The 16,249-nt window shown below is 41.5% G+C and overlaps 1 protein-coding gene and 1 long non-coding RNA gene across 37 annotated transcripts in view; one reads left to right on the top strand and one right to left on the bottom strand.

Annotated features, from left to right (window-relative positions):
- Positions 1–16,249, bottom strand: part of BMPR1B (bone morphogenetic protein receptor type 1B) — a 384,295-nt gene that overhangs the window by 60,867 nt on the left and 307,179 nt on the right. The gene's annotated exons all lie outside the window — the stretch shown is intronic.
- The window catches only part of LOC120406295, a 112,795-nt gene that overhangs the window by 61,900 nt on the left and 34,646 nt on the right, over positions 1–16,249 (top strand). Inside the window, exon 4 of the long non-coding RNA XR_005599203.1 lies at positions 13,119–13,212. This is a non-coding gene — a long non-coding RNA (uncharacterized LOC120406295). The remainder of the gene's footprint in view (positions 1–13,118; positions 13,213–16,249) is intronic.

Genomic DNA, 16,249 nt, shown 5'->3' with positions numbered 1-16,249 from the left:
TCCATGTATCCATCATGTTGAATCATCACAACATCAAAAATCATCACAATCATCAGGAGATCATCATCATCTGGATCAACCAAGAAAACAACAAGGAGTCCGGTGGCACCCTAAAGACTAACAGATTTATTTGGCCACCAGACTCCTTGTTGTTTTTGTAGATACAGACTAACATGGCTACCCCCTGATACATATCCAACCAAGATGCAGAAATGTTTAGAACTGAAACAGTAATTAGGAGTATCAATGGGTGAACCTGTAAACTTCTAAGGATTTAGTTTGATTAAGCATCCTAATGTTTAGATATTTTATCCAAACCTATTTAGTAAGTGGGACGCGGCTAGAAGACTCCTTAAAGATGAAATTTCCCATACTTTCTGTTTCTGGTCAGGCTCAACAATGCCATAAAGCAAGCTCTCATTGCTGTGCTTTCAAGCCTCTCTTACAGTATTTTACTCCTTCTACTTTCAGAATTAGGATGCATAGAAGTATGTAAAAGGGAAATGAAATGGCTAACGAAACTGTTTAAAACGTCATGAAAATTTGAAAGGTTTGGATCAGTTCCTATTTTGTGTGTACAGCATTACAGTGCATACATCGTGTAAAGGACCTGAAATGATGCATTACAACAAGTAAATCATCCTTCTCTCTCTCATATATATATATATATATATATATATATACACCCACACTCACTTAAAAAAAACTTATCTGTACCCATTTACTGTAGGGTCTGAGCACCTCACAATCTTTCATGTATTTAACATCAAAGTACCCTTGTGAGGGAAAGCAGTACTTTTTATCTCCATTTTACAAATGGGGAATTGAGGCAAAGAGATGCTAAGTGACTTGCCCTGTGCAGGAGCAGGGACTCGAGCCCAGGTCTCCCATGACATATGCTAGTGCCCTAACGATTGCACCAGCCATCCTCTCTCCTCCACAGGTTAAAGAAGAACATCCCCTGAATTGTAAGTGGTCTCTCTTCATTATTTTTCTTTATACAGTGCAAGATTTTGACACTTTAAAGCACTGCACTTAGTGTTACGTACACAGTCTGCTGTGCTGTATACTTGTTTTCAGTACTCCAGGCAATATTATGTTCTGAATTTATTTGTTTTTGTTTTTTAAATACTAAGAAAAAACATTCAAAATAGAAGTACAGGAGCCCAGACACAAAAAACAAGGTTGATATAAATTTGATTAACATGAAAAACCTCTAATATACAGTTCGCTTTGCAGGCCACCAACCAAATATCTATTTATTTTAGTCTTCCAAAAAAGGGGAGTGGATGGCTGAGCAACTGAATACAGAGACTAACTTCCAGTATCACTGGTTCAGAACCACCCCTGGTGAGCAACAACTGAAAGTTATCATCTGCTGGCTGTCTGATTTGCAGCCAGTGGGTAGATGCCTAACGAAGTCCATCATTGCAACTGCCAATAACTGGCATCCTTGTAGACCGTCTCAGTGAGGAGCAAAGAACTGAATGGGCAAGGTGAGAGAACTACTAGGTTTCGGCTCATCAGTGAGGGCTGTGTGGTTTTGTTGCATCCTGTGTTATATATGTTCTGAGTAAGTAAAGGCCTTGTTTCTAGAGGTATCAATGTAACACTTCTCTGAATTACTAAATCAAACTTTTTTTTCCCTCATGAAAGCTCCTTCACTTGGGATCCACTTCACCCTATTACACACAGAAGTCCCTTGACCACACTCTAAAATCAAGCAAAAGGTCTGGACAGGGAAAAATAAAACATCTTATGTTCATTAATAAATTAAAATGTCATTAAAGAAAACCTAGCAAAAACACAGCCTCTGCCAGCATCCTAATTATTCTCTCCAACTCCCAGTACTCAACCTAATGCATCCTTCAGGATCTTGGCCAGCGATGTTCAGAACATTAAAAATATCCCCAATTCCTGTAGAGCTTTTATGTTGCAACATGTGCAGTGACAAACAAAACTGAATCAAGTTTAAAGGCAAATTGATGCTACTTACTTTAAACCCTGAAGGAGAGGAAAGTGTGTGAATTCTGTTATATGGTTTGCTTCGGCTCAGCCTTGTATCCATATTCATAAGCAGAACAGTTCAATGACAGGAGGTTAGAGGTGACTGAGGACAATTTTCTGTTCCCAATTAACACCAAGGCAATGAAAGCCTTGACTACCAGGCGCCATCACATACAAACTATCCTCCCTTTGTACAGGGCCCTTGCTCTCTGTAGAGTTCAGTGTCTCCTGACTGCTCTACAGTGTAAGCAGAGGGATCATTAGTTATGACTAGGAGAGTCTAGCAGATAATGTTGACTCTTATTTCAGGAACTATTAAGCTATAAACACAGCTCTGAAAGCCATTTATCTGCATTTTAGGATAAACAGTAGAAGCTACTCAATTAAATAGATTGCAAGAAATAAGCTACGGATGCCAAAGCAAGGGACACTTAAATTTTGAAGAAGAAAATCTGTGCATTTAATAAATGCAATCTTATATCACAAAAATATTGACAAGGAAGTGCATATGCTATTAGATCTTATACCTCTTTGGGATATACGATAAAGAAATCCAAATCAAACTGGAATTATGAAATGGTTAATTCAAAGCTGCGCTCAATTGTAACATGTAGAATTCACAAGTGTTCTCCCTTTCGATCCCAGTTCCAAAGTGGAAAATTCTAAAATGGAATTCTGAAAAGTACGTTTCGATATGCACATTACTACCATTTGAAAATCGGATGCTATTATAGCACTATGTGAAGGAGATAAATGTTAAAAAAGTCATGCCTGCATTTGCATTTATTATTAAGAGAATTTCTGTCTACAAGCCACAGTGTATAAAATTAAGGAGCAGGAGTGACAAACAGAAATTTATCAAATGATGGTTCTTTTGCTGCATCTCTAAGAATCCACATATGTTAATACTCTAAGCAGAAACATCAATGAAGTATATTGACAAATAGAGTGATTTTCAGCAATGCAGCCCATATAGCCCCCTCTCACAAAAAGCTGCCGTAAAACATCAGGATACCTAGGCACCTGATGGAGGGGAAAAGCAACAACAACAAAAGATGGGTATTTTCTTCTTGTGTCACAAAAATAAAAAATAAAAAACATGCTTTCTTCACGCTTCCAAAAGTAAAGGGATTTTTCAAAACAGTTTAGAGGTCAGAAAAGAGAACACACAGGTGTGCGTTATGTCAATAACTGAAAGCAAGCAAGGTTAGGCTGGAATCTGATCCTGCCACTGACACATTCCTGAGGGCATTATAAACGCTCCCTGAAGGAATATTACATTAATGCTGACTAATTTTCACAAACATCACCAATCTCATTAAACTTCCTCTTTATCAGCATTATTCAAAGCTGTTTGGCTGGCAACACTGAATTTGTACCTATGTAAAAAAAATCCTTTCATGTTCTCTCCAATGTCATTTTTTCTATTCAGTTCCACTAACAATGCACAATGGGTTTAATAAAATATATTCAGTTTCATCATACACTGTGACTAGTCTTTCAACCATGTCCCAACGACTATGCCACAGAGATTAAGAGAGAGGTTATGTTCCCTTAAATAAATATGCTGTAAGAAGGCCATTCTCCAAACAGTGTTTGATATATTTTAATATGGGGAACTCATCACAGCTATCAGGCAGGCACACCTCCCAAGGGATTTAATAGAATGGTGCTCCTAAATATGGAGGGTGCTTACCTAGTACTGTAATTTTATTTGTGCTGATATTGATCCTGCTTTCTTTCCCCAAACAAATCTCCCATTTACTTTAGTGGAAAGTACATATGTACGTGTGTACACACACACACAATTTTTTGGCTAAGTGATTTTCTCTAGAAAAAATTCTGTTAATCTGAACAACATTCATTTTCATTTACCTAAAAATTATGGTACATTTGCACATGGCTTGATTTGCGCACAAAATAATCTCATCTGTGCACCTTTGAAGTGGGAGGAGAAGGTAGCATCCTGCATGCATACATGTGGAGGGCAGTGTTGTCTAATGGTGAAAGCATGGGATGGAGAAATCAAAAGAACCAAGTTCTATTCCAGACTTGACCACTGCTTGACTGTGGGCAAAATTCTCTGTTCCTCAGTTTCTCCCTCTGTAAATCATGGACAAAAATATTTATTTTTTTATGTTCAAATGAAAGGTATTATTCAAAGATTAATGCAAAAATATTCTTTGCAGAAGTTCTTTCCACCCCTTACTCTCCTGAAATCATCTTTTAGATAACCAAACCCCAAATACAACACAGAATAATCGCACAGAGAAACTAGATACAATGAAAGGAAAGGGCATTTCTGACTTTCATAGTCACAACAAATAAAAAAATAAAGAATCATACAACACCACAATCCTGAAATTATTAAAATAGTTTTAGAGCATTTCTGTTCCTACTAAGGAAAGCAGAAGACTTTATACTTCATTTCCCATTGATTCTGCTAACTGCCGTTCATTGAGCAAACAGCTGAGAGAAAGCACTGGCTATAAGCATACTATTGAATAAGGAAATGCAGGCGACATTGGACTGGGAAGGTCGGTCCTCTTTGGGATGCTAAAAGTTTATCATAATGAGTAAAAATATAAGCAGATAATCAACGGTGGAGTAATTTTGGCCCCAAAGTTGGAAAGGCAAAGAGCTAGTTCCACAGATGACTGTTTCCTCCACTCCTTTCCACATGAGGCCCCCAACATCAATACAAGTCTCTCGCTCCCCAGGACATTAAATACACACTCTCTCTCTCTCTCTCTCACACACACACACCCCTCATAAAAGAAGAAACATTTATCATGACTCTGTCTTTGTACAAAGTCCATTTTTTTAAACTTTTGACATTGATGTAGATGTAGCTCTTTCAAAATTAAATGCATATTTTCTCCCCCTTCCCATCATCGTTCGTGATGCCTTCCTCCTAATTTTATAGGGTCTTATTCTAGGTATCCTCTTTGACTGCTCCCTCTCCCTTGCCCTAAACATCCAGGTATATCATGGTTTAAATTGTGCCATTTCTTTCCCCATAAATTTTCTAAGAACTGGTCTTTTTTTCCTGTCTCTGCACAACTAAACGTATTGTCATCTCTCATGTTTTCAACTATAACCTCCTCCTCTTTGTAATGCCTACATCACCTCACTCCATCCATTCAAAACACGGCTGCTAAAATCATCTTTGCTTTGACCAAGCCACTCCCTCTTCAAATCCTTCCATTGTCTCCTCCTTTACCATTGCATCAAGTTCAACTTATTGTCCTAACCATCAAGATCCTTCTTAAATCAGCCCCTCCCCTCTCTCTTTATCTACTCTTGTCACCAACCATTCTATTCCTGCCTTCCTCTCAACATGAACACTGATCCAATGCCCCCAGGGAGACCAATGAAAGAACAGGTAGATCAATGTTCTTTCTTCGCCTTCCCTCATTTTCCTCCTAGCTGTGGTGATTGGTGAGGAGCAGAGCAGAAACAAGCAAATGTAACATTCAGTTTGGCTGCTAGCTCCCAGCACTAAAAGGAGGGATTGATGGCAAATCAGGACCCTGAGACTGACAGTCCCCAGGAACAATGGCAAGAGGCCAATGCTCCAGGTCAGCCTGATTGACAGGGCAGGCCGGCTAATCAGGAGACAGAAGGCCAGTGTGGGTGCTGAGCTGGAGAACAGAGCCAGGCCAGATCCAGAGGGGCCAGAGCTGCAGCCAGAGAGCCAGAGGCACAGCACAGAGAGAGCAGACCCTGTGCTGGGAGCAGAGCTGCAGCCAGAGAGCCAGAGTGTGGTGAGCAAAGACATTCCAGCCAAGGGTCCATGCAGGCCAGGCTGGGAGGGGCTGGCACTGGAAAGAAGGATCCCACCACCCAAAGCCCGGAGGTGTGTGGTCACCACCATTTCAAGTGTCCCACCCACAGCATCCCTGCAGCACAGCCAGGGCCTGAGAAGGAGGCCTGGGGCCTACAAGGAACAGACTGCAAAGTGCTTTGATGTCCAGAGACATTGTTTGTAATGTTCCCTGCCACAGAGCAGGGTGATGTCATTTATTCTTATTCTTTTCTTTAAATTGATTGTTAAGTAAACAACTTGTATTTGCTTTAAATTGTATGGAATAATCAGTGGGTCAGGAGGTGCCCAGTGCAGATCCTAGGTGGCCACAGCAGGGTTGGGGTTGAGCCCCAGGAATCCTGGGCCCAGTCTTGTTGGGGCTACGAACTCTGCCAAAACAGGAGAGTCCTCGACTCAGATCCAGCCCACTTCACCCAGGATCCTATCCACAGGGTCCACCCCATTGGTTTACTGGTTGAGTTCTAGTAGCACTGTCCAGGCCTGGTTGAGCACTCTACCATGGCTGGAATTGAAGAACTACGAATCCAGTTTGCTGAACTTCAGCGCAGATTATCAGACCAAGCGGAGGCATTACAACAAGCTAGAACTGAACAGAGAGAAGCCTTATCGCTGGCCAAGGCAGTAATAGACCAACAGGCAGCAGAAGCGAAGGTCACAGAGTTTGGTGGCTTCCGACCAAGACCAGGAGACATTACGGTAGAAGAGTGGGTCAAGTCTGTGAAGGCAGCTAAGAGTACCTGTAGAAGACCATGTAGACTTCATAGAGGAACATCTCAAGGGCCAGGCCAAGGCCACAGTAAAGTTCATGGCAGTGGCAGACAAGAAAGATGTGGAAAAGGTATTTGAACTCCTCCTAGAAGTGTATGGAGACAAGGTGCCTATTGGAACCCGACTAAAGGAGTTCTTTGAGAGAAAGCAGGAGCCTGGTGAAACTATCCGGGCATATGCATATGACCTCCAGGAGAGAATGAGCAAAGTGGAGCGGAGAGACCCTCAACGAGTTCCAGACCCAGATACAGTTCTGAAAGAGAAATGAAAAGGAGGTTTAAGGAAGAGCCCAGTAAGAAGTTCTATGAACTCATGCAGGCTGCCATTATGTGGTCAGAAGAAGAGGAAGTTCCTGTGGCAGAGACAGCCAAGAGTAACCCCTGTGGGAAAAAGCCCTGCCCCAAACACAGCTAACATTGGAAAGCTTAAGTGAAGCTGTCCAAAAACTGGCGGTCCAACAGGGGGAGATGCTGAAAGTAATGACTGAGGTGATGAAAGGGAAAAACCCCACCAATATGCCAAGACATCCAAGGGTCCCAGGACCACTGAAGGATGAGCTGGGAAGATACATTTGTTACACTTGTGACAGGCCAGGACATACTAGCCGAGAATGTTCACTGAGAAGGAGAACAGAGTCCCAGGCACTCAAACCAATGGGGCACCAGGAGCGAGTGGTCCATCTAGAGTAGAAGGCCAAGCAGTGGCAGAAGGATTCCTAGGCCTGTCCTTGGTGGAAAATCCCTCTGCATACAGTGAGAGGAACGTGGTCAGTGCCAGCATATCTAGCGACTTCTGTCATTTGGAGACTGTCTAACTGCTGAAGTATATATAGGGGTGAAGACCAGATGTTTGGTAGATACTGGCGTCACCACCATTACAGAGTCGCATTTTAAAAATATTTGAAGGACAAGGACCTGACCATGCACAGCTAACAGCTGTTAATGGACTGGCAATCCCAGTGGCGAAAATGCATCTTCATCCTGAAAGACAAAGGGAGCCATATGGGAGAAGAAGTTCCAGGGATTCTAGGAATGAACATCATCAGTGAGCTGAAGGAGCTACTCTTACCAGGAGAAGGAACCAGGAGGATGAACTGTCACGAGCACTATACGAAGAATGCTGTGCGGAGTAGAGTATTGGCAGGCAGAGTCATTCCTGGGCCCCAGGAGGCATATTGGAAATGTTAAAGTGGGCAGAAAACAGAAGACCATTATTCCTCCGTGGAAAGGGAAGATCCTTGATGAACACCGCTGTGTACCAGAAAATGAGCTGCAGATGATGAGGGAGAAGGGAGGACGAGTTACCTTTCTTCCAGAAAGATGTGATGGGAGACTGCCAGTTCCTGTTCACGCTGATTCCTGCACACAGAGAAACATCAAGAAATCTTTTCTAAGGATGAGGTGACCAATTATGATGACCAAGTCAAAGGTCACCATGACAGGCTGAAGATAGCCTGTGAAGTTGCTCTCAATACAACTAAAGACACTGCCCAAAGTAGGAAAAGGACTTATGATCGCAAGTCCAGTGGGGCTCTCATCAGGCCCGGTGACCGTGTACTAGTTCGTAACCATAGACACCGGGGGCGTAATAAAATACAGGACAAGTGGGAGTCAAAGCCCCACATTGTAGTTGCTCACACCAATCCCGAGCTACCAGTTTACACCAGAGGCCCTGAGAGAGTAGTACACAGGGACCAGTTGAAACATTGCACTCTTAGTCCAGACAGGGACCATAGGAGGCGTAGATCAGTACACTCTGAGGAGGCTGAAACCAGTTGGGAAATGGTTCTAGTCCCACAAACCGAATACAGAGTGGGGCAAACCCAAACCCTAACGAGAATGGCCAGATCCCTCAAACTGACCCAGTATTACCCGAGGATAGGGAAACCGAAAATATGGGTAACAAACCACCAGTTTTAAGGAGGTCCCAGAGGGCTAATAAAGGTGTACTTCCTGTTAGACTTAGAGATACTTATTTTATTGGTTCTATGTAGTGTGTTGATGAATATTGTTATGTATAGTATTAAGAAGTAGATGTGGAGTGTTAACTATGTTAAATGTTCTTTTCGTAATTGTTAATGGGTTTTTAATATAATATGATGTGGATATATGTTGTTTTTATGGGGCCTGGATGTACCGGTGTAACTATTGTGGCTGTGGCAGAATTTTAGCAGGGGAATGTGTAGGGGACTGTGCCCTTACTAACATTCAGTTTTGGCTGCTAGCTCCCAGCACTAAAAGGGGAGGGATTGATGGCAAATCAGGACCCTGAGACTGACAGTCCCCAGGAACAATGGCAAGAGGCCAATGCTCCAGGTCAGCCTGATTGACAGGGCAGGCCGGCTAATCAGGGAGACAGAAGGCCAGTGTGGGTCCCGTCCTCCGGGTGTGAGCAGTCAGACAGAGTGGGGCCGAGCTAAGGAGGAAGCAGGGGCCCAAGCTGAGCTGGAGAACAGAGCCAGGCCAGATCCAGAGGGGCCAGAGCTGCAGCCAGAGAGCCAGAGGCACAGCACAGAGAGAGCAGACCCTGTGCTGGGAGCAGAGCTGCAGCCAGAGAGCCAGAGTGTGGTGAGCAACTGGGGCCAGCCAGAAAGACATTCCAGCCAAGGGTCCATGCAGGCCAGGCTGGGAGGGGGGCTGGCACTGGAAAGAAGGATCCCACCACCCAAAGCCCGGAGGTGTGTGGTCACCACCATTTCAAGTGTCCCACCCACAGCATCCCTGCAGCACAGCCAGGGCCTGAGAAGGAGGCCTGGGGCCTACAAGGAACAGACTGCAAAGTGCTTTGATGTCCAGAGACATTGTTTGTAATGTTCCCTGCCACAGAGCAGGGTGATGTGTTTTTCTTATTCTTTTCTTTAAATTGATTGTTAAGTAAACAACTTGTATTTGCTTTAAATTGTATGGAATAATCAGTGGGTCAGGAGGTGCCCAGTGCAGAGAGGGACACCTTAGCCCCTGTCCTAGGTGGCCACAGCAGGGTTGGGGGTTGAGCCCCCCAGGAATCCTGGGCCCAGTCTTGTTGGGGCTACGAGAACTCTGCCAAAACAGGAGAGTCCTCAAGGGCAGGGAGGCCTCTGGGTAAAGGAAGTGGGAGCGAGGACTCAGATCCTTTCGCTAGCCCACTTCACCGGGGTACACAGAAGCCAGGAAAGTTCCCCACAATAGCGGGACCATTCCCCCGCTTACACAAAGAACCTCCAATTCTCTCCCCTGCTATACAAGGAGAAGAAGGAAGTGCTTAACAGCACTTATTCTCTCTCCTGTAGCCTAATGAGCTGCTGGTTGTGGCTACTAAAATGGGAAATGTGTATGCACATACTCATTATGTTTTCCCCAAATATACTACTGTTCTTCACGCAGCGCACAGTCAACTTGTGGAACTCCTTACCTGAGGAGGTTGTGAAGGCTAGCACTATAATAGCGTTTAAAAGAGAACTGGATAAATTCATGGTGGTGAAGTCCATAAATGGCTATTAGCCAGGATGGGTAAGGAATGGTGTCCCTAGCCTCTGTTTGTCAGAGGATGGAGATGGATGGCAGGAGAGAGATCACTTGATCATTGCCTGTTAGGTTCACTCCCTCTGGGGCACCTGGCATTGGCCACTGTCGGTAGACAGATACTGGGCTAGATGGACCTTTGGTCTGACCCGGTACGGCTGTTCTTATGTTCTTAGGTGATGACAAGTGAAACACACAACAGAATCTTTCCTAATATATCAGTTCAAATTGCTACATATTGTATATGGAGGAAATCTTTGCTTATCATTGGCTGATAAATGTCGCGTGATATATCAATAAGTACTTCCTTAGGGGTCAAATATACTGTGGTGATCAGAGCACTACAATGACCAGCAGAAGGGACCACCAAGGGAGTAAGGGACAGGAGGAGAGAATCATCATTGAGATCATCATTGAGATCATCAGCAAACTCCACGTGGGAGCAGAATTGAGACAAAAGGAGAGAATTGACTTAAAAGGTTTTCAAACTTTTTTTGCTTTTGAACAGTCCCGTTTACTTTGCCACTTAGTATTTGTAACTTTGCTTTCATGCAGTCTTTTTTTTTTTTTAAGTTCCTTTGCTTCCTTTAAAGGGAGTAAGAAGCCGAGGCAATGGCTTTGCCGCTGACAAATAGCTTGACAACTCGGATTACAGGAAACAAGCAGACCAGAGTGATTATAATAGGCAAGTGTAAGATATACATATTCATAGTATGGTTATTCAGAAGTAACAGCATAGTGATTCTACAAATCCTTGCACTTTGATTAGCCGATTACGACTGTTGGGAAGAATAGCGGGTTTTGTATACTGAACGGTTATTGGGAATCAACATTAGAATGATTATGCAGATGAGACACCTAGAACCAATCAGAGCCTAGGGAACTGCATAATAGAGGAAGAACTATATAATTATACTTTAACAAATGCTCAGCATCCCTCCACTGTGACTGCCTGAGACAATTTATTTCAGCACAATTCAGCAGTAATGTAAAGGATCATACATTGTGATACAAATATGTGATTGTGTTTCTTAGTAAATAACTGTGTTTGCTTGCCCCTTAAATAAGATTTGTCATATATTTTTCACACTGTTCTCAATTTTCTTGAAACACAGGGGCACTCCTTTTGGGTGGATGATCTCTGATATATTTTTAAAATTTGTTCTATTTGAAAGCATGTAGGCTACTTGTTATGTACTTCAATTGAAATAAAAAGTAATGCCATAGTAAACTGGGCATAAAACAGTGTAACAATCAAAGTTAATGTTGTGCACAAGTTATTGATTTTTCACCAGACCCTCAATGCCTGGCTTGAAAGTTTGACCCCATTGAAATCAATGCATGTTTTGCCACTGACTTCTCTTCAGGACAGTATTTCAACCCGGGTAAAATTAATGACAAGTCAATCAAATATCAATTGACTTGAGGCCTTCCTTGAACTTACAAGATAGTTACTTTCACTGATGCAAATGAAAAAAAAAATCAGCTGTATTTCCTGGCCGTTGCTTAAAAAAAAAAAAAAACCCACACAGATGGATATTGTTCCCTGACAGCAATGTCATTTAAAATATCCAGACAACTCTAAAAATGCACTGAATAGCAAGAACCTAGGTGCTTAAACCAAATATGTGTTTCATGCTGCGATGCTGTATACTTTCTGAGAGAAAGAAAAATATTTTTGCAAGCTGTTAACTTTTCAAATTGTATAAAATAGCTTATTTTATAGCTAGGCAAAGCTGTTAAATTAGAGTAAACTTCTTCATTAGTGTAATGTAGTGTAGCTTATTATAAATACCTTAAGCATAAGTAAATGCACTAGTTGTGCAATATTTTCCATCGGAATATATAAGGAAATAGATGCCAAATATAGGGTAAAGAAATATAAGAAGTTATTTTTCTTCCTCAAAATATTAACATTGCTGAAGAACGTGTTGGTGGTCAAATCTCTGATGAACAAGAGGTTGTTTCTGTGCTGTATAGCCCTGTTATTGGTCTGATCAGCGTTTACCAGGGAGAAAAAAGAGGTGTTTGGATACACAGTAAATATGCACAGGGATTCTTTTTTTATAAAAGTCTGTGCAATTCTTTTCTAATGCAGTGCTTACATACTCATTCTATGGCGGGTGATGCTTTAGAGGCACTATGCTGCCCAAGCACTGAGGGTACTGGACTTAGCAGAATCAGCATCACTATGCCCCTGAACATGGAGGGAGTTTATGGGCAAGCCCGGGTAAGCATGAAAGGCTGGGTCTGGGGAATCTATGACTATGCAGACACACTATCTTCCTCACGTATAGTTTACACTTCCATAGTGCATTCCTTCCCAAACTAGCTGCTCCATGGACTGGTGATGGCAGATGGGGATAAGTCACTCTATGGACTGGGCGAATGGGGCTGAATTCCCTTGCAAGCTTCAGAGAAACTCTGTAGAAGCCCATTTGCTTTGATACAGGATACAGTATTTAGCCCTAAATTACTAGTAGAAAAAAACAAATTCATTGTGTTTTGGAAATTACATATCAATTTAGAGTAAACTCTTATTTAAGGGGAAATTTTCAATGACTTAGCAGACATGATGGGGTCCCGACCCACAGTTTGAGAATCACTGAATTAGACAATGGCCGTTTCACAAATAGTTCAAAGGCAGCTGTGCAGAAACTCAAAGTAAAAGCCTTAAAATGTATTTAACATCAGAAAATATAAGGGTTAGATCTAACAATTCTCTTCTGTAAAACATAACGTTTGTCTACAGGTTATTAACTATTCCTGCTCAATGTTTATTTCTCTATAATACCCTGCTTACAGATCACATGCACGTGATATGTAGCGTGTTTCGCAGCTAAAGTTGACACATAAAACAGATGGCAGAAGTAACAAGCATGCCAATACCATACTGAAGCAAGCGTTATTAACCTTGTCCAAATTTAAAGGGATTTGTGGTTCTTTTGAGCCTGTTTAAGAACAGAACTATGAGTCACTTCACACACATGTTTCATTTTCTGATTTGTACCCAGAAAACTAAGATGGAGTATTATTTGGGGAAACCGTCGGGTGCATTTACATTGATAGCTGAGTTTTGGCAGTCAGCTTGAAGACCTGATTTTTAAGGTAAGAACAATTTGATCTTCATTGTCAATCTTACAAACTATGGAGGCGTCAATATACTATACAGTGAGTTTACTGTACTGACCACCAGTACAATGCTGAACACCTAACCTCAAAAAACAAACAAACAAAAAAATAAAACTCACAACCAAAAGGCATCCTTTAATAATTATCTGGAAAAGTCTAAGAAACATACGTTTCAGACAAACCCATGACATTTCTTTGAGAGAAAAATACTTTATTGTAAAAGCTGCACATTTTTGTCAATTTGTATATGAAAATAAATGTCAAATGAAGAAATCCTGGAAGATACATTAAAAGGAGAGTGTCAGAGATTAATCAGAATTCTAAGTACAAAGAAAGATATGTAAACTTTGCCCTTTAATTACTTTCAAAAATTCATAAGCTAAATAGCCATCAGATGCAAAAGGAACCGAATACTAAAATAACTATTTCAGTTATGCTACATTCTGCCGTGTTAAATTCTTGCTGCAATTTTAATAGGATACAGTATTCAACTTCAGATTTGTCCTAAACTGTTGTGTTGCTGTGTGTTGTTAAATTGCCATGATTCATCCAAGAGGTGGCTGCATTTCAGGGAAGAGTAAAGTGATTACTGTTTATTTTGTAACAATCTGTCATAGGGCCTGATCCTGAAATCTTTACTTGGGTAAAAATACTGAACCTACAGGCTGCAATCCTGGCCCATTGAAGTCAATGGGAATTTTGCCACTGACTTTAACGAGGCCAGGCTTTTACAGTCCAAGTCTTTATTAAGGCAAAATTCCCAGTGACTTCAATCCAACTGCACAGCTGATGTAAATCAAATGAGAAATGTACATATTGAGTTCAGTTCTCTCTTTAAGTACACGGGATGCCTGCAGCCACTCAAGGAAACTGGGATGGCACCATTGTAAACGAAGGCAGCACCGGGCTTAGTCGGTACAGTCTAAAATCTGCTCGTTTCCCTCAGACTTTCACAGTTGTCTCTATGCAGTACATCACACCCACCTGGAATATCTTAACAACAGCAGGGAATGGGAACAGAAGTCAGGATCTTCTGCTCCAAAACCCCAGGCTCCCACTTAAAAGAGAATCTTGGTGAGCAGGAGCAGGGCAATGGTGCTCTAGCCAGTTCATTACAACATATTTCTCATTTGCTTTACTATTACACTACAGCGTCTTTTCACATTTGGCAGCAATAATAATAAACCAATGTTAAGGGTGCATTTTCCATCCAAGAATTAAAAGCACAATGTGGACTATTTTATTGGAATAGCTCGAGTGAGCTACCACAAACCAAAATATGGTCAAATTAAAAACAGGTTGTTCGGCCATGGTTAGAATTTTTCTCCCTCATAAATGGATAATTAAAATAAAGTTATCTGTTCAGTAAATCAGATTAGTACTCTGACTTGTCTAAACTCATCTGAAAAGAAATCTACAAACTCTTAAATAGGTGAAGTAGAGGAAAGAGCCCATTGTTTCTGCAAACATATTTTATGACTACTGTACCATGCATCACACATCTAACCTGTCACATGGAAGCAGCTGTCCACTTGTGACCTTCCAAAAAAGTGGAAGGAAAGCATCTGCAGCAGGGCACAAACCAGAGGGCTTAGTTAACAAAATACAATATTTTAAAATCTATTTAGCCTGCATTCACAATCTTGATTTTGATGGACAGCAATTCATTTATCAGTCCCTCAACTTCCCTTCTCCAGCAGAGACAGAATATCACATTAAACATTGTTTTCAGTCTCTTCACCCTTTTCCCGTGTCTCCTTCCAACATAGCTGCTGTATAAGGGCACCAGCTTATAGGACAATCACAAGGGACTACCTGGCAGGCAGGGGACAGACCCTTTCCTGCTTCAAGTCAACCAGATGATTTTAAAGAGGGTGACACTGGATGTCATCTCAATGAAAGGTTTCCAGAGGTCACTCAAGGAGAAGAAATGGAGGACAGTGCAGTCCAGCCATTAACCTTTGTTACTTGCTTCTCAAAACCTAGCAATTAGTGTAAGGACAGAGAACTTCATTCCACTGCACTCCCACTGTTTGCTTGTACGGAGTGCCTTATCCCATGAAAAAAAATGGTGACACAAGAAGCATTTCTTGTAAAATTCACTGGCAATCATGGGTGAACAGGCACCCCTTATCCCTGTTATTTCCTAGGTCATTGGTTGGGGGAATCATCCATCTTCCAACCCTAGACCACGTGAGGCAGGGTTTATTAACTGATAGTATTCTAGGTAGTACTGTGGAGTCGGAGATCAACATTTCAGATTAAATCATCACAAGGAATCATTTACTTTTTTTTAAAAATGTCTATTTTCAACGGAGAGAAAAAAGTCTTACAGCCTATGCAAATCCATTATTCTTTATACCGATGTGTCACTTTGTGCCCTTGAGAATCTGAATCAGAAACAAAAGGATAATTTCCTGTTAACCTTTTTTTTAAATGAAGCTAGTGCATTTTATCCTTGAAAATCCCTAATACCTTTCAAACACTGTTCTGACATTCATTGCCTAAAACAAATGTAATGACTGCCTCTTGGTCAGCTGCTAAACTCGATCTGCCTGTTGGTATGAGATTTACAGATGTCTTTGCTTTCAGAGCAAAAGATACCGTATAGAGCAAACTCCCTGTCTCTCCAGAAGCAACTGCCTTCCCATTGCCAAAGTTCAGAAATGTGTGTCTTGTGATGTGGCACATTTGTTTGTTTCAACTAGCAGTGCCATGATGCAACCCAGAGTCCTAAGGAGATGTAAACTATTTACCATGTTTTAGTGTAAATTATTTTTTCAGGCAAGCTTCCACAGACCCTTGTTTGTTTATAATTCAAGTATGCTAGTGCTCCTTTAGGGGCACTAATAGGAGAGGAAGTCTGGAAGTTTCTATTTGAGGAAAAGCTCTGATTTGTATTTCTAGTGTGGAAAATGTCTTGTTTAATTTAAAAATAATTTTGGAAGGCAGAAGTGTATCTAAGCAAACAGCAAGTATCTGTTTTTCCTGAAGAATTTAACATTACAAATGA

Source organism: Mauremys reevesii, linkage group 5, assembly GCF_016161935.1.
Source record: "Mauremys reevesii isolate NIE-2019 linkage group 5, ASM1616193v1, whole genome shotgun sequence".
Taxonomy (NCBI): Eukaryota; Metazoa; Chordata; order Testudines; family Geoemydidae; genus Mauremys; species Mauremys reevesii.
Note: the sequence above shows the minus strand (reverse complement) of the source record. Positions and strands in the feature narration are given on the sequence as shown.